Source organism: Budorcas taxicolor, chromosome 19 (genome assembly GCF_023091745.1).
Source record: "Budorcas taxicolor isolate Tak-1 chromosome 19, Takin1.1, whole genome shotgun sequence".
NCBI lineage: Eukaryota > Metazoa > Chordata > Mammalia > Artiodactyla > Bovidae > Budorcas > Budorcas taxicolor.
This window is the reverse complement of record NC_068928.1, coordinates 22,218,329-22,243,051: the sequence shown is the minus strand read 5'-3', so window position 1 is coordinate 22,243,051 and position 24,723 is coordinate 22,218,329. Positions and strand designations below refer to the sequence as shown.

General features: G+C 49.2%; 1 protein-coding gene across 3 annotated transcripts in view; it reads right to left on the bottom strand.

The window, feature by feature from the left end:
• RPH3AL (rabphilin 3A like (without C2 domains)) overlaps window positions 1-20,821 on the bottom strand; it is a 137,529-nt gene extending 116,708 nt beyond the window's left edge. For 2 of the 3 annotated variants that reach the window (XM_052657274.1, XM_052657277.1), the window contains exon 1: window positions 20,663-20,667. The gene's annotated coding sequence lies outside the window, so the exon portion shown is untranslated. Of the gene's footprint in view, window positions 1-20,662; window positions 20,668-20,797 lie in introns of those variants that run through there. The other variant, XM_052657275.1, reaches the window with a different exon arrangement.
• Between the last annotated feature and the right edge of the window lie 3,902 nt (window positions 20,822-24,723).

Below are 24,723 nucleotides of genomic sequence, written 5' to 3'. Positions count from 1 at the left end.
CCCCATGGGGAACAAAAGCAGGCGCTGCTAGGCGGGAGGGATGGACATCACCATGAAGATTCTCCAAATGCGTTCCAAGGAGTCCTAGGGGATGCCCTGTGTCTCTCCGGGGCTCTGTGCCTATCCGCGGAACGATGGGGAGGTGGATGAAGGGGGCGTACTCCAACCTAGGCCAGAGCAACTCCGCTCTTGTCACGTTCCTAAAATGGATTTTCAGGGAAGATAGCCTTTGAAGAAAAGATTCTGTAGCTAAAAACGTTGAGAAGTGCTAATGTGTGAGCCCGGTCGTATCACGCAGGAGAGTGCGATGCGAGTCTGAGTCTGTGGAAAGCAGCGCTAAATACCCGGGTGTGCTAGAGACTAGCTGGCCCTTCATCCCGAGTGGAAGCTCTGACTTGAGGAGAAGCGACAGAGGAGTGGACCTCCTCCACCAGGGCCAGCCTGGCCGCTCTGCCCTCCTCCTGGCAGGACCACAGGCTGGAGACTGCAGGTGACGCCACAGTCAGGCTGAGTCATGTGTCCGGATAAGAGACTCAAACCTCCATAGCGATGGGGGCCAAGTGCAGACCCCAGAGCCAGGTGTGTGCACACAGGGACCAGAGGTCAAAGAGAGCTGAAACGTGGTGTCAGGGGCTGGAGGCGACCTCTGGGACAGACACGTGGAGAGAGGTTGGTTCCCACGTGCTCTCAGAAGCCCGCTGCCCAGAAAGGCCGGCTGAGTTTGCAAGTCCAGGATGGAACAGACCCCAGGAGGGGAGCAGCCTGAGCGTACATCTCCACTTAGGAGTAAAAAGCGCACCCTAAAAGGTGCCTTCAGGCGGCTGTGTGCCGACGTGCCAAGGCCTCTGCTGGCCTTCCACGGGACGTGTTACACATTCTGTCCTCCCAGCAGTCCTCTCTGCGAAGGACTCCTCAGTGCCAAGGAAATCGTGCCCAGTCCTTCTGAGAGGGAGAAATGGTCCCTCCCTCCTCTTCCTCAGGGTGAAAGTGGGCTTGATGACTAGAACATTCCTACCCCCAGAGCACAGTCACGGGGTCAGGGCTGGCAGGTGACCTAGGCCCAGCCATACAGAGTCTTCCCTGAGCTCTCACCGGAGTTACTGAGAAACACTCTTTCCCTGTGATAGCAAGCTGTGAGAATGAAGCTGGCCTGGGACAGCCAATGCTATCTTGCAGCCACTTGGAAACATCCTGAGAATAAAGCCAAGCACAGCCGAGAGATGGAGGTAGATAATCCTGATGGTGTTAGCAACTGCTGGATCCAGCCATGCCTGAATCAGTCCTTTGATCCCCAACTTGCCAGATCCACCGAGTCCCCTTTGCAGTGAAACTAGTCTGAGCTGGGTCTTTGCCATCTGCAATCAGGAGTCCTGAGTCAGTCGCTTACCCAGGAGCAGGAAGGAGCAAGAATGTACTGCATGCACTAAGCAAACACACTCAGCGCCCATCACCACCCTGATGGGTGCCACTAGCTGACACCTGGGCGCAGTTTACGGCAAACACACCTCCAACGGACAACAAGACACAGTGTCCACTCCTGCACAGGCGCTTGCCACGACTTCCTGTGGCTCTCCACTCAGAACTGCTCAATGACTCCCGATACCACCACCGCCCCCAGAGCTGGAATAGCACACGGTTTCATCCTGTGTGCCAGCTGCACATCGCCGGTAACGGCTGCCTGGAACACCACGCGTGAAGGACTGCAAGGCTCTCTCTGGCCTCAGTCGGAAAGGGTGGTGATTGAATGGTGGTGTCTGGCACGACAGGAGGAACAGAGAGTATCAGTACTTGTGCCACGCATTTCCCTTGCCCCTCAGGAGCTGGCAGATGACCACCCAGGCAAGAAATTTCCTCCAAATCCAACTGCCTGGGAAAGCCCTCAGCATCTGGTCTCCTGCTCCTTATGGACCCCATGAACCGTGTAAATAATACAATTTTCCCCCTTTCTTTGATAGCTCATTAGCTCAGAGTTAAATCTGTGGTTCAACCATAGTAAACCATGCACAGCTCAATGGCCTGAATATATAGCCTAACTCTCGCCCTGGTTGTGACCTTCCAGTAAATTTAGGTTTCTCCTGACCTTATTTTTATGGGTTCCTATTAATTAATTACATGGGCTTCCCAGGTGACACAGTGGTAAAGAATCCACCTGCCAATGCAGGATACGCAAGAGACATGGGTATGATCCCTGGGTTGGGTCGGGAAGATCCCCTGGAGGAGGGCATGGCAACCACTCCAGTATTCTTGCCTGGAGAATCCCATGGACAGAGGAACCTGGTGGGGTTAGTTAGAATCCAGGGGCTCACAGTCCAGGGGCTCACAAAAGAGTCAGACACAACTTAGCAACTAAACAACAACAAAAACACATATACAAACAAATATAAAAAAATATCCACACATAGCTCTGGCATTAAGTATCTACTTTAGCTTTTTATTATAAATATACATTTCTCTAGTTTCTTATATATTCAAGGTATATAGAGAAATATATATTCTTGTTAGAATCTCAATTCTGTTATAGAAAAAGATGGAGGCATAAATGGAGAGATGGATGGATGACAGACAGGAAAACCAGGAAGAATAAGCCACTGTCTGTGCCTGAGAGAAGTGAGAAGATCGTTCCACTCTGTGGTGAACAGAGTCCAGGATCTAAGATTGGAAGACAGGCTTTCAATCCCAGCTCTGACCAGCTGTGTGGCTGTGAGGGGGACAAATTCCTCACACGTCCACTTCATCCCATGCCCAGCCAGCCTGAAGGTTTATCAGCTATTAAATGCATATAAAACAATCTGCCCTACTTCCCTCACTAGATTATAACAGAAATTAAATATGGAGGTTCATGACTGCTAATCAGAGGTAAGGCACCAGCCGTGTGCATGCCGCCAGCATCATTATCAGCATCGGAAACAACACGCCAGGCAGTCAGCGCACGGCCGTAAGTCAGAAGAGGGCCAGCCGCACAGCTCCTAGAAGTGCTGCAAGGAATTCAAAGAGAAATGAGCCTTTGGAACCCACATCTGCAGGCAGGATCCTTCCCTGCCTCCCACTCTGATGTCTGAGAGAGCTCCCGAGTAAAGGACTTCAATTCCCTGCTCCTCACAGCAAGAGAAAAAAGCCCCATCCAGGATCAACCCCCTTCTTAGCCCTGGAAATGGGCCCAGGCATGAAGGGCTCCCAGTGCCCCCCTCCCTCTTGCGACCACAGCATCCCTGGCACAAAGGGCAGACGGCATAGCACACGTCACCTGCAGGCCTCCTGAAAGCAGTGAGCTGAGGCTGGAAGCCGTGGGGTTGGGGGCGTGATTGGCAGCTGACCCTCACACCTGCCGTTTCCTGTCCCCTCCTGTCCCCAATCAGAGGCCCATTTATTCCACAATCACCAGGGTTTCCAGGCACCTGAATCAGCACCGCTGAGTTTCAAACAGCAGGTGAAAATGAGACAATGATAATAACTGGGTTCCTTTTCAACAAGCTTTTCAGCAGGGCGTAAGCTAGACCTTGCTTTTCTGGGGAAGCGGACAGAATTCACAAAGGCAGGAAGACTAATTCTAAATTCTGGAATGTTCCCTGCCTGGTGAAGAATTGAAAGTGAAGGCCCAGGGGGAGGGGAGGTGGACATTTAGAGGGCTGTTGACAAATAAATTCGAATGACAAAATAAGGTCTCGGGCAGTTTAGGAGCAGCTCCATCCCCGGCAGGGTGTTCTCCAAAGTTGGGGTGGAGGGACCCTTGCCATAGGCCACTTGCATCCCATCAGATGCCCCTTCTTCCCCCGGCTTCACTGTGGACTCCAGAATCCCCGAGTTTACACAGGGACTGGTGACTCTTCCAGGGGTACACTCAGTCCAAGCTGGTATATTAGAGGTCCCTTCCTTGAGAATCAAGGAAAGTGGCTGAGAGACTGAAGTCTCAACTCAACTGCTCTCTGGAGCAATGCGATGCAAACGAATGGAGCTGATGGAGGGGTCATGCTCCCCAGGTGGAAATGCCCGGGAAAGAGAAAGGTGGTCTGCAGTGAGAGCCAGAGAGGAGAGCTGAAATAGCGGCTGAACAAACACAAAGCAGAGAGAGGGCTCCTGGGCCTTCCTCTGATCCGTGTGCTCGATCCAGCCCTGCCTGGGGCCTGGGCTTCTGTGAGACATTCCAGTGTCCTGGCAACAAATGCCCATTTCCACTGTTTGCAGCGAGGCCAGCCCTAGTGAGCCACAAGTCCTATTTAGCCTGATTAATACAATGCCCATTTCCCTTCCCCCAGCTCGTTAAACATGGAGATCTCAGCCACTCTCTGGGCTGATTAAGAACATATGAAAGTGTGGTCGCTTAGTTATGTCTGACTCTTTGCCCGCCCATGGGCTGTTGCGTGCCAGGCTCTTCTGTCATGGAATTCTCCAGGCAAGGATACGGGAGTAGGTGGCCATGCCCTCCTCCAGGGAGTCTTCCAGACCAGAAATCAGACCCGGGTCTCCTGCATCGCGGGCAGATTCTTTACCATCTGAGCCAGCAGGGAAGCCCTTAAGACTACCTGCTGCTGCTGCTAAGTCGCTTCAGTCGTGTCAGGCTCTGTGCGACCCCATAGACGGCAGCCCACCAGGCTCCTCCGTCCCTGGGATTCTCCAGGCAAGAGTACTGGAGTGGGGTGCCATTGCCTTCTCCATAAGACTACCTGGGGGGAGGGATGCAAATTAGCGGCCGGTGAGAGAAGAGGTTGCAGTACCAGAGGGACTCAGGTCTGGCTCCATCTAGTGGGGTGACCTTGAACTATAACCTCCCTGATGGGCAGGTTCTTCTCACTCGGGCTGCCGCAGATGCCTCCTAAATCCACTCCTGGCCCTCTCCAATCTGTCTGCATCACATAGTCACAAAGAGCTCTTCGAAATGCCAGCCATTTGGAACCATTAGGGAAACCACCAGCTGAGTTTTCTAAAGGTGCCCTCAGCCCAAACTGGCATATTGAGGTCCCTTCTTTGAGAAGCTAGGAAATTGGCTAAGAGAGTGAAGTCTCAATTCAACTGCTCTCTGGAATAATAAGATGCAAATTTAGGAGTGCACGGAGGGGCCATTTTCCCCAGGTGGAAATGCCCAGGGAAGAGAAACCATTCATGGAAACCCCTCAGTGACTTTCTACTATTCTGCTGATAAAACTGAAGACTGCCCATGCCGGCCCAGCCCACCCGAGGCCTCTGTAACACATTACACTCTTTCCCCTTGGGGTTGCAGACACTCTGATACTCCTCCCTGGAGAATGCTTCCCCTAATTCTGCCTCTCCCCAACCCCCTTTTACCCAATTACCTCTGTTTTGATTTTTTTTATTAACATCATTATTGCAATTTAACTTATTTACTATAAACTTCACCCTATTAAAACGCACAATTCAGCAGTTTTAGTATATTCACAGTTATACAACCATTACCACCATCTCATTCTAGAACGTTTTCATCACCCCCGAAAGAAACCCTGTACCCACCAGCAGTCATTCCTCATCCCCCGCTCTCCTCAGCCCCGGGACACCACGAATCTACTGTCTCTATAGGTTTGCGTATTCTGGACATTTCATATAAATGGAATCACATAATATGTGGTCTTTTCTCTATTTCCTTATTTTGTGCTCTAATCTTTATTACTTCTTTCCTTCAGCTTTCTTTAGATTTAGTTTGCTCTTTTTTCCCCATAGTTTCTTAAAGTGGAAGAAGGCTATTGGTTTTAAGTCTTCATCTTTAAATATATATTTATTAATTTATTTGGCTGTGCTGGGTCTTGGTTGCCGCCTGTGGGATCTAGGTCCCTGACCAGGGATGGAACCCAGGCCCTCTGCTTTGGGAGCGCAGAGCCTTAGCCACTGGACCACCAGGGAAGTCCCTGTATAGGCATTTTAGATTCCATACAGGGACCTCTCACTCCCCAGATTCCCCCTCCACTAAATTACCCCCCATCACCCTGTCAGGGGTGACCCAGTTTACCACACGACACCCAAACCTGCCTCCCAGTCCTCAAGGTCCTTTTACAGGAAGCAAGAAGAAGTTCCCCTTGGTGGGGGAGCATCTCTTCCACCTGTTGGAAAATGGCTGTCATGAACTGATAACACTAAAACCAGACGCTATCTGGCCATGTGTGAGAGAGTCGCCGCAAACGGAAACCCTGCTTCGTGTGGTGCCCTCATAAGGCTCTCAACCTGCAAAAATGACTTTGGCAGAGCCACCATGACATCCACAGTCACCTGCAGCTCTGGGCAAGCAAGATGCTCAAAGCAACTAGTAACCTGCTCCGCAGAACTCTGCCAATGCAGAGATCACGTGGTCAAGAACTGCGTCCACTTTCTGCCATGCTCAAGTAGAAAGTGGAAGGTCCTACCAAGCCCAGGAAGTAGGAGAAAGGTCTTCGAGTCCAGGTTGGGGTCATCAGCCCCTAAGCAGTGACTTCTGCAAACGAGGAAAACAACCAGCAGGATTAGAACCGGCAGACAGAGGTCACCGCAGGAACAGACTCTCAAGAGAAGCAAAGGAATGAACCCTGGGAAACCCGGACAGCAGCTCAGTGGCTGCTCTAAGATGCGGCCTGGGCTGCTCTCCCACCATTTGGAGTTAGAATTTTGCATTCATCTCTGACCTTTTCTTGGCGAGTCTAACTCATGGCACCGTCCCCTGATCAAACACCTGCCCAGACCCTGACATTAACGAGGACAAGCGCCGACAATGCTTAGACCAGTTGAAATTGGGTCGTTCTCTGTCACTAATCCATGTGATTTGATGACATTAAAAAAAGAAACCAGAAGACAATTCATTTCTCTCTTACTTGTAAATGAGGCTCCACTTAAAGCAGAATAATTTCGAAGTCGAGCTTTCTTAGGCAAAGGGTCCCTGCGGGATGGTACAAAAGAACTCGGGGTCTAGCCCTTGTTTTCTGATTACAGTACCAAACACTCCCTCATCTAACCCCCTTCAACCCGCCCTCTACATCGAAGAGAAATACACTGGTTTCCAAAAATGAAGTTCGCAAAATAATAGACACTCCTACATGTCACCTACATTAAGCCAGCATTCTCTATTAACTTTCCACTGGGGACCAAGAAAAAATTGTTTCAAAACTGGGAACTAAATTTAAGGTTGTGGGGGGAAAAAAAAAACCACCTTCACCAAGCCCAAAGGTTTGGAGCAGATTTGCCTCACACTTTTAAAAGTTAGAGGTCAAGTGACTACTTGTTTGAGAGGCCACCTTGTCACGTCAGCCCAGGAATTATGGGTTCAAATGGGGTCATGGAAAAATTCAAGGATTGGGCTTCCTGGGTGGCTCAATATAAAGAATCCACCTGCCAGTGCAAGAGACACAGGTTTGATCCCTGGCCTGGGAAGATTCCATGCGCCTTGGAGCAGCTAAGCCCGGGCACCACAGAGCCTCGGAGCCACAACTACTGAGTCCATGCGTAGTAACTACTGAGTCCCACACACCCCAGAGCCTTCTCTGCAACCAGAGAAGCCACCAGAATGAGAAGCCATGCACTGAAACTGGAGTAGCCCTTTCTCTCTGCAACTAGAGAGAAGCCCTCACAGCTACGCAGACCCAGACAGCCAATAAATAAATACATAAAATTCTTTTGAAAATTTAAGGATTGGTTAAAGACAGCTTCTCCTCTGAGTTTTAGCAATAGGACAGACATGTTCCACCACATTTTTGGTGCTCTCTGTGGGGCACACGGCACAAAACAGGATTCTTGGATTGCAAGCAACGGAAACCAGGTGTGGCTGACTTAAGGAGAAAGGGATTTACTGATGGGATACCTCATAGCTGGGTAATAATGGGAAGGCTAAAGATCCTGACATGGAAGAGGACAAGAACCCTGGCAGCTATAGGGTCTGAGCCTCAAGGTCTAATCAGCTGCTACCGCGAGAATAAGAGGCTCCAATATCCTTTCCCTTCCTGCTTCACTCTGCTTAGATTTCAGATCCCAGAAAGAATGATCCAGCAGAATAGCCCAGCTTGGGTCAACATCCCACCCCTTGACCTGGGTGATGGCTACCTAGCTGTGTTTGCTTTGTAAAAAATTAGACAAGCAATATATTTAGAGTTTATGCTGTTTTCTGAACAGAGCTTAAGATTTTTTTTAATGTGGACCATTTTTAAAGTCTTTAGTGAACTTCTTACAATATTGTTTCTGTTTCATGTTTTGGTTTTTTGTCTGAGAGGCATGTTGGATTTCAGCTCCCCAACCAGGGATCAAACTAGCACCCTCTGCACTGGAAGGCGAAGTCTTAACTACTGGACCACCAGGGAAAGCCCCTGTATGGATCTTACACATCAATAAGGCACAAAGTTACACCTAACCAGCAATTCCACCCCAATACAAGTAAAACATGGAAGAGAAATAATACATAAAATTGAAAACATAAATCAGCAAGAATACTTATGGCCAGTCCATTTATAATAGCCTAAAACTAAAAACAGTCCAAGGCTCTATGAACACGTAAATGGATAAGCAAATAGTACATATTCAGATAGTGGAGTACTGCTCAGTAATAAAAAGGAAGCAACTAACAAAACAAAAAACAAAAAAAGGGAAGCAACTACTGATACACACAAGAGCCAACTCATTGGAAAAGCCCCTGATGCTGGGAAAGATTGAAGGCAAAAAGAGAAGGGGGAAACAGAGGATGAGATGGTTAGATAGCATCACTGACTCAATGAACATGAATATGAGCAAAATCTGGGAGATAGTGGAAGGTAGAGGAGCCTGGCGGGCTGCGGTCCATGGGATCAGAGTCAGACATGACTTAGCAACTGAACAACAACCGATACACACACAACAACAGGGAAGAATCCTAAAATATTATGTCCAGTCAGAGTGAAGGAAGCCTTTGACAAAAGAATACATACATGTGATTCCATTTATATGAAGTGCTGCTGCTGCTGCTGCTAAGTCGCTTCAGTCGCGTCTGACTCTGTGCGACCCCAGAGACGGCAGCCCATCAGGCTCCCCTGTCCCTGGGATTCTCCAGGCAAGAACACTGGAGTAGGTTGCCATTTCCTTCTCCAATGCATGAAAGTGAAAAGTGAAAGTGAAGTCGCTCAGTCGTGTCCAACTCTTTGCAACCCCATGGACTGCAGCCCACCAGGCTCCTCCATCCGTGGGATTTTCCAGGCAACAGATATGAAGTGCTAGCATGGGCAAAACTGATCTGGGAAAAAAATTAGAATGGCTGATTCTAAGGAAGCCGGGAAAGGATTGCCTGGGAAGAGGCACGAGGGAACTTTCTAGGGTGATGGTCATGTTCTCTGTCTCGAAAGGAGTCTGGGTTGCATGGGGATATGCTTTTATCTGAGCTCTTCTGATGAAACACATAAGATTTGTGTATTTCATTGTTATGCACATTTTACCACCAAAGAAAAGAAACATAAACAAATACTGAAATCCAGTTAATGATAAGCTTGCTGAAGTATTTGACAGTTTTATCCATCAAAAGATGCTATTAAGATGGTGAATAAGCCACCCACACACCAAGACAAGTATTTGCACCACATAATAAACAAAGGATTAGTATCAGAATTGACAATAATCTAATAGGAAAAAAATGGGTAAAGAAAAGTATGGGTGTGTAAATGAGGAAACACGTAGCCCATAAACACATTCCATCTGAGCAGTAATCATCAAAATAACAATTTAAACTGCAGTGAGATACTGGCTCCCTCTTAACAGAGTGGCAAGAGCTAAAAGTGTGGATGATACCAAATACGATGAGGATGTAGAGCAACATGCCCTCTGGTCCAGGGCTGGAGAGAGAAGCAAGAAAGGAGAAGATAACATACAGCCTACGACCTTGTGATTCTGCTCTATACATCCTAGAGAAACACACTGAAAAGAATCGTGCTAACAGCAAGGAAAAGTGGAGACAACGCAAATGTCCATCAATAAGTGGAGGGGGATAAAAACTGGATCACTTTACAGCAGCAGTTAAAAGAAAAGAAAAAGGAATGAACTGTAACTGCTCATAACAGCATGAATCTCAAGAACACACACACGGATCAATTAAAAAATGGAATACAGCATGATTCCATTTATAAAAGGTGAAAAGCATACAAACTTTAGAAACATACTGTTTAAAGACATAAACCTACATGGGAAAGCAATAGAGAATAGCAAGCTAATAATGATAAGAGAGAATTCAGGTTAGTGTATCCCCTGGGGATGAGGAGAGCGGAGGTCACATGTGAAGAAAGGCATAAAAGCAATTTCCAAAGGGCTGTTGATCCTGTTTCTTCCATTAGCTGGGCACATGCCTGCTTTATTGTTGTTGTTGACTCCTTGCGACCCCATGGACTGCAGTCCACCAGGCTCCTCTGTCCATGGGATTTCCCAGGCTAGAATACTGGAGTGAGTTGCCATTTCCTTCTCCAGGAGATCTTCCTGACCCAGGGATCAAACCCACGGCTCACGAATTGGCAGGCAGACTCTTTACCACTGAGCCACCTGGAAAGCCGCCTGCTTTATTAATCTTTAAACTGTACATATATGTTTTATATGCATATAGATCTATTTCACAATGGTTTTTCAATCAAATATTTTCTTATAGTCCAATAATTTCCAGTTGAAGACTGGGGTGGGGGGGAATGATCATATTTCCCTAGCAACAAGAAACATACAACTCCTAGGAACAAACTTAACAAGAAATGTTCACAACCCTCATAAAAAATCTATGAAACTTTAGTCAGTGCTATAAAAAAAGAGAGGACAGGAAGACATCAATCAATATGGGACAGACTATATTTCTAGAGAGGAAAACTATCATTATTATTTCATAAATTTAATATCATTCTAAATTAGATTCTAATGGTATGTGCAGAAGAGCAATAAAATGATTATAAATTTCATAGAAAGGAATGAATAAATGTGCAAATATAATCAAGGAAATGTTGAGAAAGAATCTGCACTACCAGGGGCTAACTATGTAAAGTCATAATTTGAAAAATGTGATAGTGGGACTTCCCTGGTGGTGCAGTGGTTAGCACTCTGAGTTTCCAATGCAAGGGGTGCAAGTTCAATTCTTGGTCTGGCAACTAAGATCCTACATGCCATGAGGCACACCCCTCACAAAAAAAAAAAAGAAAAACAAAACCCATGATAGTGGAAGAAAAAGAGGTCCGTTAATGAAAAAAGAAAACCTAGTTCATATTTTGTGCACAATAATAAAGCTAACATTTAGAGTCAGTTGGGGGAAGGAGGAAGGAAATCTAGCAACCAAGACCAAAGTCTATTAACCTAGTAACACAGGTTATTGGACCTGGGAGGCTAAGGGGAAAGAGGGGAGGGAGACTCTCATGTTTGCCCTTTTGAATTTTGAATAACATGGTTATAATGTACAATTGACCTTGAATATAGTGGAGGGTGGTGTCAGGGGCATCAACCCCTATGCTTTTGAAAATTGCCATATAACTTTACAGTCAGCCCTTGATATCCATGGTTCTGCATCCACAGATTGAACCAACCATGGGTTATGTAGTATGATAGTACTTCTTTAGTGAAAAAAAATCCATGCATAAGTAGACCCACAGAGTTCAAACACATGTTGAAGGGTCAACTGAATAGTCCAAAGAAATTAAAAAAAATTTTTTTTTAGCAGTGTCACACAGCATGTGGGATCTTAGTTCCCTGACTAGGGATTGAACCCATGCCCTCTGGATTGAAAGCATGGAGTCTTAACCACTGGACCACCAAGGAAGTCCCTTAAGTTTAAATTTCAAATGCAAGTGGTAGGAAAAGCAATTGAACCAAAAGAACTGGTGCACAATTTGAGAAGAAATAAAATCAGGCTTTTATACCTAAACCAAAATAAATTTTGGTAGAATTAGAGTTGAATGTAAAAGAGAGAGCTAAATGGAAAAGCTGATATTATATAAAGAACTAGAAGAAAATATAGGTGAATATTTATCTGAGCTTGGGGTGGGGGAGACATTTCAAATCCAAACACAAGGGAAGAAATCATAAAAGGACTAACCACATGCATCAATCTGCTGGGGCTGCGAAAACAAAATATCATAAACGGGGCAGCTTACAGAACAGACCTTTATTTCTCACAGTTCAAGGTCAAGGTGCCAGGCAACTCAGTTTCTGGTGAGGGTTCTCTTCCTGGCCTAGAGACAGCTGCCTTCCTGCTGTGTGTCCACGTGGCCTTTCCTCAGGACATGTGTCAGGACAGAGAGAGAAAGAGCTCTCGGCCATCTCTTCTTATGAGGGCACTAATTCCATCATGAGGGCCCCACCCTCATGGCCTTATCTAACCCTAAATACCTCGCAAACACCCCATCCCCAATACTATCACATTGGAATTAGGGCCTCAACATATGCATTTCAGAAGAACACAAACATTCAGTCCACAATACCACATAAACATCAGAAACTTATCTGTGTTTAATAGTAACAATAGAAAAACAAACACTGGATTGAGAAGAAAATGTGTTACATAGATGACAGTCACTATTCATATGGGTAAGTAAATGTTAAATAAAATATAGGTTAGATAATCATTGATACAGAATGATCTCAATTTTTACACATTAAACATGTTTCTCTCTCAAGGCTGGGAATCACAGAAGTTCATATTCTTCTTTGTGCTTTTGTATGTTTTCTAAATTTTCTATAATGAATATGAATTCCTTCTAAGACTCGACAAAATGCCTGTTGTTTTTAAAAAGTGTCACATTGTGGTCAAGCAGTATCCAAGACAGAGGGTCTAGTTCTGCAAAATGTTAGGAGGACGGTTGGTGAGCCAGGCGTCCTGCACATCCTAGAGTGTGCTCACCAGGAACCCCAAACAGAGGCAAGTCCTTCTCCCCAGAGGAGGCAGGCATGATGAGACTCTTGCACCAGTGAGAACTCTGCCCCGTGGAAAATGGTTGAAGCTCCAATACTTTGGTTACCTGATGCGAAGAGCCGACTCATTGGAAAAGACCCTGATGCAGGGAAAGACTGAGGGCAACAGGGGAAGGGGGCGACAGAGGACGAGATGGTTGGATGGCATCACTGACTCAATGAACGTGAGTTTGACTAAGCTCTGGGAGATGGTGAAGGACAGGGAAGCCTCGTGTGCTGCAGTCCATGGGGTTCCAAAGAGTCAGACACGACTTAGCGACTGAACAGCAATGGAAAAGGGAAGATTTATTTGAGATGGCTCCAAAGAGACAGACCCAGACCCAGAATGACAAAGAGGCAGATCTCAACTCAAAAGAGGGAAGAATTTCTCTCTCTATGAGCTGCCACAAAATGCAAAACACCAAACAGTGAACTTTGTGTCACGGTCCACCCAGGACTCAGGGATGAATGAAGACTTCTTAGATCAGGAGGAGGGGGTAAATTAGACATTAATTTTTAATCATATAGTTACTTTTCCTTTAAAAATTTTAAAACAGATTGTATACTTACAATGAATGACTTTGGGTATATAAATTATACATCAATGAAATTATTTTTAAAAGTTTAAATTTCACAGAGAAGGTGATATTTCTCTTTGATCACCCCCCCCCAACACATACACACACACACACACACACACACACACACACACACACACACACACCCCCAAATGCTGGTGGTCTTCCCTGTGGATAATAGCTATTGTAAGTTTGGAGTGCCTTTTTCTAGACCTTTTAATATGCTTTTACATGTAGGTATATGTTATATATGTTTACTTGTGATACCTGTGTGTGCTCAGTCAAGTTTGACCCTTTGTGACCCCATGGACTGTAAAGCCCACCAGGCTTCTCGGTCCATGGAATTTTCCAGGCAAGAATGGAGTGGGTTGCCATTTCCTCCTCCAGGGGAATCTTCCCCACCCAGGGATGGAACTCCTGTCTCCTGTGTCTCCAGATTCCTTACCTGCTGTGCCATCATGATTTGTATTCATATAAAGTACAGCCGACTATGTGAAAACATTTCTATAAGAGGCATCATAATGTGCTTATCACTTTGAAATTCACTTTCTTCACCTTATAATCTTAGAGATTCATCATTATTGTTATAGGAAGACCCCACTAATTCTTTCTCAAAGCTGCATAAGACTCCCAGGTGTGAAAATGTGAGCTGATGTAGCTGAAGCTATTCCACCACCAGCAAACGTTCAAACGTGTACAGTTTTTCACCTCAGACTGCAAACCGCCACCAAGGCCATCCTAGAACTTTCCACCTGTGCACACACACCAGGCTTCCTTTAGGGCAGATCCTGAGAAGGAAAATCCCTGTGATGTAGGGCAGATGCTGTTTCACTCTAGCAGGACCTGCCTAATTGCTGCCCAAGCCTTAGATCCCAAGGTTTTAAAAACCGGATCCCCGTGAAATGTCTTGTCAGTTTCAGCTCAGTGTTTCAGCCTACCTGGCACATTCTGCACTTGATTTTGCTCTACTGATCTTTAACTATTCAAATCACCATCCAACCATGAGATGGGCTGCCACGGTCATTGACAGCACAGAAGCCAAAGGCCACCTTCCTGGCTTCTCATGGAGAGGACTCTCAAACGGGGAAGAGGCCCTTCCAAGCTTCTGTGAATCAAAGGATGCTCTACCAGTAAATAAAAGCGGATGAAGGCTGAGCAAGAAGAAATTGTACAAACCCTGGTATCAACTCAGCCACTTGGATGTTGTTGTTTGGTCACTAAGTCGTGTCTGACTCTTTGCGACTCCACGGACTGCAGTCCACCAGCCTTCCTTGTTCTTCACTATTCTCCCAGAGTTTGCTCAAACTTAATGTCCATTCAGTCAGTGATGTTATCCAACCATCTCATCCTCTGTTGCTCTCTTCCCCTTCTTCTTGGATGGGCCAAGCCCAAAGATGAAAATGCGTCAAGATGTTTAAAAAAAAAAGCATCAACACATAAATTAGGTGTGAGTGCAGCTGAGTGAGTCAAGCAGGAGGCATGGGTATTGACAGTCGCTCACCCTCCTCACCAGGCAAGCCAACCACCAGCTCCGTGATGACCCCCACCACGGTCACCACAACACCTGACTGATTCATTGTCCACGATAGACTAAGTGCTTTTACATAAGGTGCTGCCTCCGTGACTGCGGTCTTACATAAGGTGCTCCAGTATTTTTAGCAGCATATAACTGCCATGTGGAAGGAGGAGCTCATTGCCCAGTGAATGCCGCTCACTTTCCAGGCTGGCGCAGTCCTTGAAATGCTGATGTTCTGCAAGCAGTGCGTGGCTATTGGAGCAGTGAGGATGTCCGTGCAGAGGACTGCAGCAGCAGCCAGATTCTGCTCTTTCTCCAGGCCAAACGACAGACCCTGGCCAGCAGGGGATTCACTTCACTTCCCTTACCGCCAGGCCACTTCATGAACTTGGCAAGAACCCAGCGAGCCACCTCCTAGCTTAGCAAGCTCTCCCCAAACCCAGTGAAAGAGAGGGGGACAGGAGAAAGCCAGAGGGGCCCCTGGTCCTGCTCCCACATCCCCAGAACCTGGGTGCCCATCCTCGTATCACCTCCCACCTCTCAAAAGAAATCCAAGATTCCAGGTCCAGTGTCAAGGGTGTGGCCTCTAGGAGGGACTGGAGGGTCAGTATTCCTGTCTTGGGTTGAGGGTCACTGCTACTTTTTTCTGTTTTGGTAAATTTTATTAAAGTATCATAGACACACGCAAACACACAAGTACACACAACAAATTGGTGAATCTCGAAAAGATGAACAGTATGTGACCAACACCCAGACACAGAAGCAGCACATCACCAGCCTCTAAGCCTTCCTGTGCCCCTGGGAACTACCAGCCTGACTTCCAAACCTTATAGCCACCCTGCCTTCCTTGCACATGGGGTAAACGGGATCCTACCTACGGGCTGTGCTCTTTTTCTGTTTGGGGCCTTTGCTCAACAGTGTCTGTGTGACTCTTCCGTGTTATTTTGTGTGGCTGCGGACTGTTCTGTGGTACAGCGTCTATCGTCTATTCAGTGTTCTATTTGTTCTACTGCCTATGGACACCGGGTGATTGCCAGTTTTGTGGCAATTACAAATAGAGCTGCTGTGAACGTTCTAGAACATGACTTTTCACTGCAGCCTTCTGCCTCTCACGAGACCTAAGAAGTTGAAAACGACTGCTTTAAATCAAATCTTGAGAAAGCCAACGTGCTCTGCCTCTCCAATTCACCCTTTCCTTCTCTAAACGCAGTCTGTCTGCCATCAATGTGGCACCAAGTGAAGAGGTTTGGCCACAGGCGTCAGACTTCCTAGTACTAAAGCCCAGCTCTGTCACCTACTTGCTGTGCTTCCTTGGGCAAGCACTTAACCTCTCTGTGCATTTTTCTTACCTGTACAATGGGGGAAACAATAGTACTTCTACCTTTATTTGGTTGAAGATCAAATAAAGAAACAAGGTCTGCACAAAATAAGCGCCCATCAAAGGTAACAGCTATGATTACAGTCAAAGGTACCCTGTCTTTCTTGGCACCCCAAGGTACCCTAATCTGGGTGACCCCTGCCAGGATGGCTGAGCAGCTCTTACATAAGAGGAGACACTAACTAAAGACAAACAGTCTCACCACCTCCAGCTGGAATGGAGTTGTACCAAAAGCCCTCACTAATCCCCTGGCGGTAGAGGGGTTAGGACTCTAAATTCCCCATGCAGGGGGCATGAATTCTATCCCTGGTCAGGGAACTAAGATCCTGCATGCTGCGCGAGGCACAATCCAAAAAAAAAAAAAAAAAAAACTGCTCTAATAAGCCCTCCCGACACCAGACCATGCTGTTTTCCTCTGCCTCTCCAGCCATCAAGGATACGTGCAGGCCACAGTCACTGTCCTTTTACCCACAAGGCACTAAATTTCATTCAAACTGTGACCTAAACCAGAGGCACCATCCGGGGGTCACTCTTAATGGTATGTCAAGCAGCCTGGTGACAAGCTGCTGGGCCATTAAAGGTGCCCAGAAATCACTGTTTGAAAAAAAAATGTTCTAAATGTCCACGCAAAAGGAGAGTCAAGTGGAATATTTCATAATTTTAGACGACAACGATGGAAAAAGCCCCTAGAAGCATACGGCACAGAGACCTAGGAGCAAGAGACTCGGGGCCTCCCATTACTGGTTGCCATGGCAACTGTATTTCACATCAGGAACTCATTTTCATATGACAGTGACCTGTGGAGGAAAGGGAAGGACAGCTCCTAAGGGAACTTTGTTGAAGGTGGTTCTGTTGGGGGTGGGGTTGATTTCTGTTTACCGAATAAAAAAAGCACTTAAAGGCGTCCGAAGGAACAGAAATGACCTGAGGGCTCCTTGGGGTTCTGTGTTCCACAACTCTAACCTGAGACACACAGACAAGACACACATTCACAAACATACACACAATCTGTTTCAAAGGCCTCTGGGGGCAGTTGTCACAGCCTCCTTTAGGCACTGGTCCCACCATTAGGCATCTGTTCTATTACAAAGTCCTTTCCTGGCGTCCAGCAAAGTCCCAAGCAACCAGCTAACCACACCATCAGGATGTCCTGGGCCAGGTGCTCCCTGGCCTGAAGCGTATGCTTTCCTAGATAAACAGCAAACCCCAGTATCAAACAGTCTTGCAAGTCAGACTTGAGTTCTAACCTCTGTTCTGCCTACCCTCAAGTGTGTGGTTTGGGCCAGTCCCTGGACCTCACTGGGTTTGCATCCTCATGGGCAGAATGAAAACCAGAATCCTAGCACCTATACCTCTGGGGGTCGCACAGATTACACACTCGAGGAATCTCTTGGAAAGATCAACACACGTCTGGTACATACTGACCACTCAACAAACAGCTGCTATGAATAAGCACTGGAAAAGCATCTCCTACACCCATGATACAACTGGAGGCTAATAGGAGAAAACAAAGGTTAAATGGGGTGGCACAAACTGTAATGAATCCATCTGTAAGACCAGCGAGAATGCAGGCCAGTGGGAATCCAGAAGACTCGAACAGTCCAGGAGAGAGGTGGGATCTGAATCAGTGGCTCAGTGGTAAAGAATCCACCTGCAATGCAGGAGACTTGGGTTCCATCCCTGGAGAAAGAAATGACAACCTACTCCAATATTCTTACCTGGAAAATCCCATGGACAAAGGAGCCTGGCGGGCTACAGTCCTTGGGGTCGCAAAGAAGTTGGACACAATATAGCGAGTAAACAACAACTGAAGGATGGCCGGAAATGTCCTTGGAGATTAAGGGGAGGAATTCCTTTATTGAGTCAACTGGGTACACGGTCCTGGGGATCCTGGAGGAAGGCAATAGGCTTCAGGGACACAAAGGGACCTGTGATCAGCAGACAGACAGCTGTGGTCTCGTGGGCATGGTGGAGTGGGAAGGCCAGGAGAGGAGACCCCGGCGGGGTTGAGAGAGGCATAGCTTTCCCAGGAAAACAGCTTCTGAGCTGCGTCCTCCAGACTAAGGCGGAGAGGGCTGACCATGGTAGGGAGGGAAGCAGTCTGGGCACTGGAAATTGGTTTGCGGCGGTGAAGCCACATGACTGGGAACCACAGGAGGTGAAAGAGCTGATCTCTGTGCAGGAGGAGGCCGGAAACCTCTGAAGATTTCCCAGGGGAGAATGCAGACAAGGTAAGGCAGCAGTCATCCAGGAGGAATCAGGCTACAGGTGACATGCCAGATGGACTGTGGGAGCTGGAAAGGATTCTGGCATCAGATCAGCCAAAGGGGCCTCTGAACTCTGGCCTGAGACTTTCAAGGCCTGGAGCAGAAGCCTGGGTACAAAAGGGCAGGAGAGGCAAGGCACTTCAGGGAAAAGAGGGTATGACAGAGGGGAAGGAAACCCACTGCTGGGGAGTCAGGAGGACACGGTGATCTTCGGGTGTCATTGGGCATTCCAGGAGCTAGGCCAAGGACTAGAATCTGGGGGTGAGGGGAATTCCCTGACAGCTTCCAAAGCGAGTTCTTTGAGATGATAAACATGGGCCTCTCAAAACATCCCAGCAAAGAGGGAAGGGGCCTCAGAAGAGGAGAAGGAATGATGGAGAAAGAAGAACAAAACCAGGAGAGAAATGACAGCAGAGAAGGCTGCAGACAGGGCACGTGCGCACAGCAACCCACCTCCCGGGCAGAAGCAATGGCAGCGGAATGAGGCCGAGAGGGAAAAAGAAATCAGTGTTTGGAAACAAGCTGGCTTCCAAGGAAGCAGCTTTAGCAACGTGGTGGGGCCAGCAGCTGGGCAGCAGGATTAAGAGGGGAGGCGTAGCGCCAAGAGGCAGGCAGCAGGTGCAGAGCGCTTGTTGGGAAAATGCGGCAGTGAGAGAAAGAGAAACCAAGCTTACGGCTCTGGTGCTTCTGTTCCCTCCCTCCCCCCACAAGAGATGGGAGGCCAGGTGGGTGTCAGAAGCAGGAGGATGGAGGGGCACGGGCAGATGGCCACAGTCGGGTGTGTTGAGGGGCGGGCACGTTGAGAGGCAGAGACTGGACTGCAGCCCTGGCCCCCCCAAAGCTCCTACCAGGGCGTCCAGGGACACTCTGGAGTCCCAGACCTCCAAACGCTGGGGATCGAGGGTTCCCGCAGACCCGCTCACCCCCTGGGCCCCTGAACTCACAAAGGAGGCATTTCCACCTCACACCTCTCCCCAGGGCCACCTCCAGGGGTGTGGGTGTCACAGACGGCACACGCGGGATAATCAGGTTCTCAGCCTTCTCAGCAGTAGGCAGGGGACAAAATTCCAGACTTCCCAGCAGAGCCCTGGCTGCAGCCCACGAAAGGGGGCTTCTACCTCACAGCACAGGTGTCACAGGGCATCCCTGTGAGTACAGAGCCTTCATCCTGAAGGCAGGGAGGCCCCCCGGATGGATTTCTACACGTCCCCCAAACCTTTACCCTGAGAAAATCAGAGGTGGGCCCGACTGCTGGGAGCAGGGTTTTGGGGAGACTGGAAAAAAACCCTGGACAGGATTTTCAGGCTGAAAGGTGTGCAGGGTGAGAAATCTTGTCTAGCCAGTGACAGCTACCTCCATCCCACCCTCCTGGGCACCAAATGCCATCAGATTCCCACTCCTGACCACCTAACAGAGGGTGAAAGTGCCAATGGCCAGGGCCCAGGCCCACCCAGGTGCCCACGCCCATCATCGGGAGCGTGGGCCCCTCACCAAAGGCGAGGCCGAGCGCAGAGGGGTGGTGCGCGTCGTCCCCGCTAGGTCGGGAGGTGCCGGCGACCCCGGGGCCCCTCCCGCCCACGTGCGCGTCCCGCAGGCGCTCGGTAAACACGGCACTTGTTGACTCGCCCGGAGCGCTAGCCCCAGCGCCGCCTGCCGTCGGCCGCCGCCTTCGACCGCCCACTCGCTCGCTCCCCGGAGCTCGGCCGCCCCGCCCCGCCCGGCGCCCCCACCCACCCACGAGCGCGGGCGCCGACGGGACCCCCGAGGGCCCCAGGCAGGCTGTGGCCAGGTCGCCGAGCACCAGGCGCTCCGGGGACCGGGCCGGGCCCAGGCACTGACCCGGGCCGCTCGAGACCAGCCCTGGGCTCCGGGCCAGGCAGGCGGGAGGGAGGGTGGGAAGGAGCGCGGCTCGGGCCCTGCACGCGCCCCTGGCCCGCGCGCCACAGCTCCCGGGGCCCGCCTGCCGCTCCGGGGCCGCCCCGCGCGCCCCCGTGGTCCCCCGCGGTCCCCGCCACCGAGACACACACACGCCCCGGCGCTCCCAGACCGGGCCCCGAAGGAGGGGCGGCCCCCCGGGAGCCAGACTTACCCGGGGTCCGGCCGGCCTCCGGCGCGCTCCCCGGCTGCCCTCTGGCGGCGGCCGCGGGAACCCGGCCCCCGGCCCGCCCCGCCCCGCCCCGGCCCGGACCCGAGGCCGCGGGCGGGAGGACCCGCCTGAGCTCACCGCTTAGGCCAGGGCCCCTCTGGATGGCTGTGCTTGCCGTGGAACCCATCTCGACGGCCCTTTTCTGTTTCTGAGTAACAAACATCATTGTCTGTTTCCTAAGCAGCTCCACGTCCCCAAACCCCCGCAAAGATCCATTCTAACCACGAGGCAAAAGGAAGGCAGGTATGACCTCTGGGGCCTGAAACAGCACCCGACAACTGCTGTGACTCATCGTGTATTTGTTGAATGAATGAACGCTCCACCGATGGACAAAGGACAGGCTGAGGCAACCTGCCACCGTCATTAAAGGAAACAGCCACAAACCCATCAGCATTGTGTCACGGCTGCCACGTTCTCCACTTCCACCCCCGCGGAGCCCCCGTGCATGGCTTCCTACGCAGGTGGGGTGAGAGTGAGAAGCAGTGAACAGTGTTAAAAGCCGTGTTATTCTTCATTCTCTACCAGGAATACGGTTCGACCAGAAAAACTGTTATGAACTGATTTCCTGAGATAACTGCAGAACTGGTAGCCTAGTGATGACCAAATCTGGAAGTCCTGGTTTCTGGACTCACACAGCAGTCCCCACCAGCAGCTGGGTCAGACCTCTCTTTGGGTTCTGGATGGTGCCCATGGGAGAGGTGATCTTGGGTAAGCGAGCAAATCTCTCTACGCTAGCACTGTCCGGTAAACTTTCAGCCACTATGGAAATGTCATCTGGCCATGCTGTCCCCTCCTGCCAGTCACAGAGGATGGACTTTTAAATTTCATTTTACTTCTTTTAAATTTATACCGCCAATGCAGCTAGTGGCTAAGCCTCAATTTCTTTTGTGTTTTTGAAATAGTTTTATTTATTTATTGGCCGTGCTTAGGTCTTTGTTGCTGCTCGGCCTTTGCTCTAGTTGTGGAGAGCCGGGGTTACTCTCCAGCTGCAGCGTGAGGGCTTGTCATTGCTGTGGATTCTCTTGTTGCAGAGCATGGGCTCTGGGGTGCGAGCCTCAGTTGTTGTGGCCCGTGGGCTCAGTAATTGCTTAGCTGTCCCGCAGCATGTGGGATCCTCCCAGACCAGGGATTGAACCCATGTCTCCAGAATTGGCAGGTGGATTCCTTATCACTGAGCCACCAGGGAAGCCCTCTTTATTTTTTAAAAATTTATTTATTTATTTAGGCTGCTCCAGGTCTTAATTGTGGATTTATTTATTTAGGCTGCTCCAGGTCTTAATTGTGGCACGTGGGATCTTTATGACAGCATGCAGGATCGTTAGCTGTGGCATGTGAAATCTAGTTCCCTGATCAGGGATCAAACCCAGGCTCCTTGCATTGGGAACTCAGTCTTAGCCACTGGACCACCAAGGTAGTCCTCCTAAACCTCCAGTTTTTTTGTGTGTAAAAGGAAGGTCGTAGTCCCATTGTGAGGATTGAATGAGATCATGTAAGGGAAGCCCCTGATGGTAGGCCTGGCTCACTCGAAGAGCTCCCTGAGGACCCCCTGGAGAAGTGAATGGCTACCCACTTCAGTATTCTTACCTGGAGAACTCCATGGACAGAGGAGCCTGGCAGGCTACAGTCCACGGGGTTGCAAAAAGTCGGACATGACTGAGTGACTAACACTTCCAATATTTCACCACCACCATCACCTCGCTAACACTAAAACCGCGAGGATGTAGGGATTTGATAGGCTCTAGCCCACTGACCCATGCCCCACAGGCCCCCTCCAGGCAAGAGTCACTCACACCACTCCTTACGTGGCCTGGGAGAGAGCCCTCATCATCTCTGGGATGACCTAAGCTCTCTTTGGACTGCTGGCCAAGGGAAAAAGATTTCTACACTGACCTGAAGTGGCCGCCCTGTAACATCTCTTCCTGGCCCAAGCTGTACCTCTCTGGGGTTCAGACAAATCGGGCACCCTCCCAGCCTTCCTTCCCTCAGTGTCAGAGCTCTCAGCAAAGCACTCCTTGTCCTCTGCTCTGTGCCAGGGTCTGGCCAACCTGGGGATTCACACTCGTCTCACTTAACTGTTGTTTCCCCAGGTCTTCCCACCCCGTCCCAGTGACTGTAACAAACACCATTTGTCTGGCTGTGCCCCATGCCCCGGGGGTAGCTCACGTGGGAGCCCAGGCACAGCCTCCCAGCTCACTTAAAAAGCCATTTCCTCCTCTCCTGGCCCGCGTTTATTCCTTTGGCCCGCAAAGCAGTACACTGGGCCCGACCCATTCCTCCCCACTCCCGCATCCCCCACCACAACCTCATCCTCTTGGTGGTGGGCTCCATCATGTTCACTGCAGGGGGACACACACTTCCCTGCATGTGTACATGCCAACATACACAGGTACACACCACCCGTGACCAGCCGGAGCTGCAGTACGGCCTCTTCTCCAATGTCACGGCCGGACTCTGTTGATGAGGCCCTTCCTTTTGACCAGCACCTCTTCTCATAGTTGGGAAACAGCACCCCACCCCCAGCATCTCCATAGCCAAATTCAGATTGGCCTCCTCTCCTCTCTCTTTTCACCTTGGTCCAAGTAAGCTCCTGTCTTCTCTTTCTTCAAATGGATTCACAGGTGACAGGACAACCAAAACAGGAAACCCCTTCAAGAAATCGAGGGCCTGTAGGGGTGCCCAGGAGGATGCTGGCTGAGCGTCTCCGTGGCTCCAGGAGCAGAGAATGGTGGAGAAGAAGTTTAAGGGAGCTGACTCGCCTCCTGGAGTTTGGGGGCTGGCATGAACCGAGAACAGGGTCACTTGACCATGGCTCTGCTGACATTCGGGCCAGTTAATTCTATGTCATTGGTCAGGGGAGTTTTCTAAAGGCCAAGAAGAAACTGTGGAAGAGAGCTGCGTTCTGTCTTGAAGAAGTTCCTCTCCAAGAAAGTGGCCGGTGGGGCAAGGCAACCCCGCTGTCAGAGGGTGCAGGATGTTGCTCTGGAGGCAGGACCGAAGAGGGAAGCAAGAGACTGTATCACACCGGACCTCCTGGAGAAGCCCTCAGATGGCCTCATCTAGAGGAGATCAAAGCAGGAAAACAATGAGGGAGGGAGAGGAGACAGCTCTCCTCCTTCCACCCTCAAGAAAACACAAGGCTGTTTCCTGGTTCGACATCATCAGGTTAAATTTGCTGAACAAATTCATTACACAATCAAAAAAGAATGTTTTTATGCAGACTTCTGCTTCATTCAAGATGGAATAACAGGGACCAGAGTCGGCTTCTTGCCTGAAGCCACGAAAATATCAGATCAAACATATAAGACACCAACACTCAAGACTTTGGAACATCAGGCAACAAAGGAAAGTGATCCCTGAGAGAGGGAACAGCAAGGTGATCCCTGCACTGCTCGGCTCGCTGCCGGAGAGTTTCCAGACTGGTTCAAGAAGGAGAAGACTAGCTGAATGGAACAGAGCTGGATGCTGGAGAAATGAAACCAGTTAAGAGTTCTCAGGACAGAGGACTAGAGAGGAAAGAGATGCAGAGAGAGAGAGAAACCTAGAGATCTACAGAAAATGCTCCTCAAGTATTTAGTGAGTACTGCTCAGCACAGGTGTATGAGAAAATGATATGAGGGTTGGCGGGGGGTGGGAGATGAACCACCTGAAAGGATCAGTGGGAACAGCCCCTGGTGCTCACACAGGGCTGGAATAATGTCTGTTTTCAGCAGCCAAAGTGGAAAACATCACAGTTCAGGGGCTACTACTTAGAATACTAAGAAAGGGACTTCCCTGACGGTCCAGTGGTTAAGATTTCATGTTCCCATTCAGAGAGTGTGGGTTTGATCCCTGGTTTGGGAGCTAAGATCCCACATGTCTCATGGCCAAAAAACCAAAACATAGAACAGAAGCAATATTGTATCAAATTCAATAAACCCTTTAAAAATGGTCCACATTAAAAAAAAAAAAAAGAATACTAAGAAAGGCCTTACACTGATACTAGAAAAAAATTCACCTTAGACTGG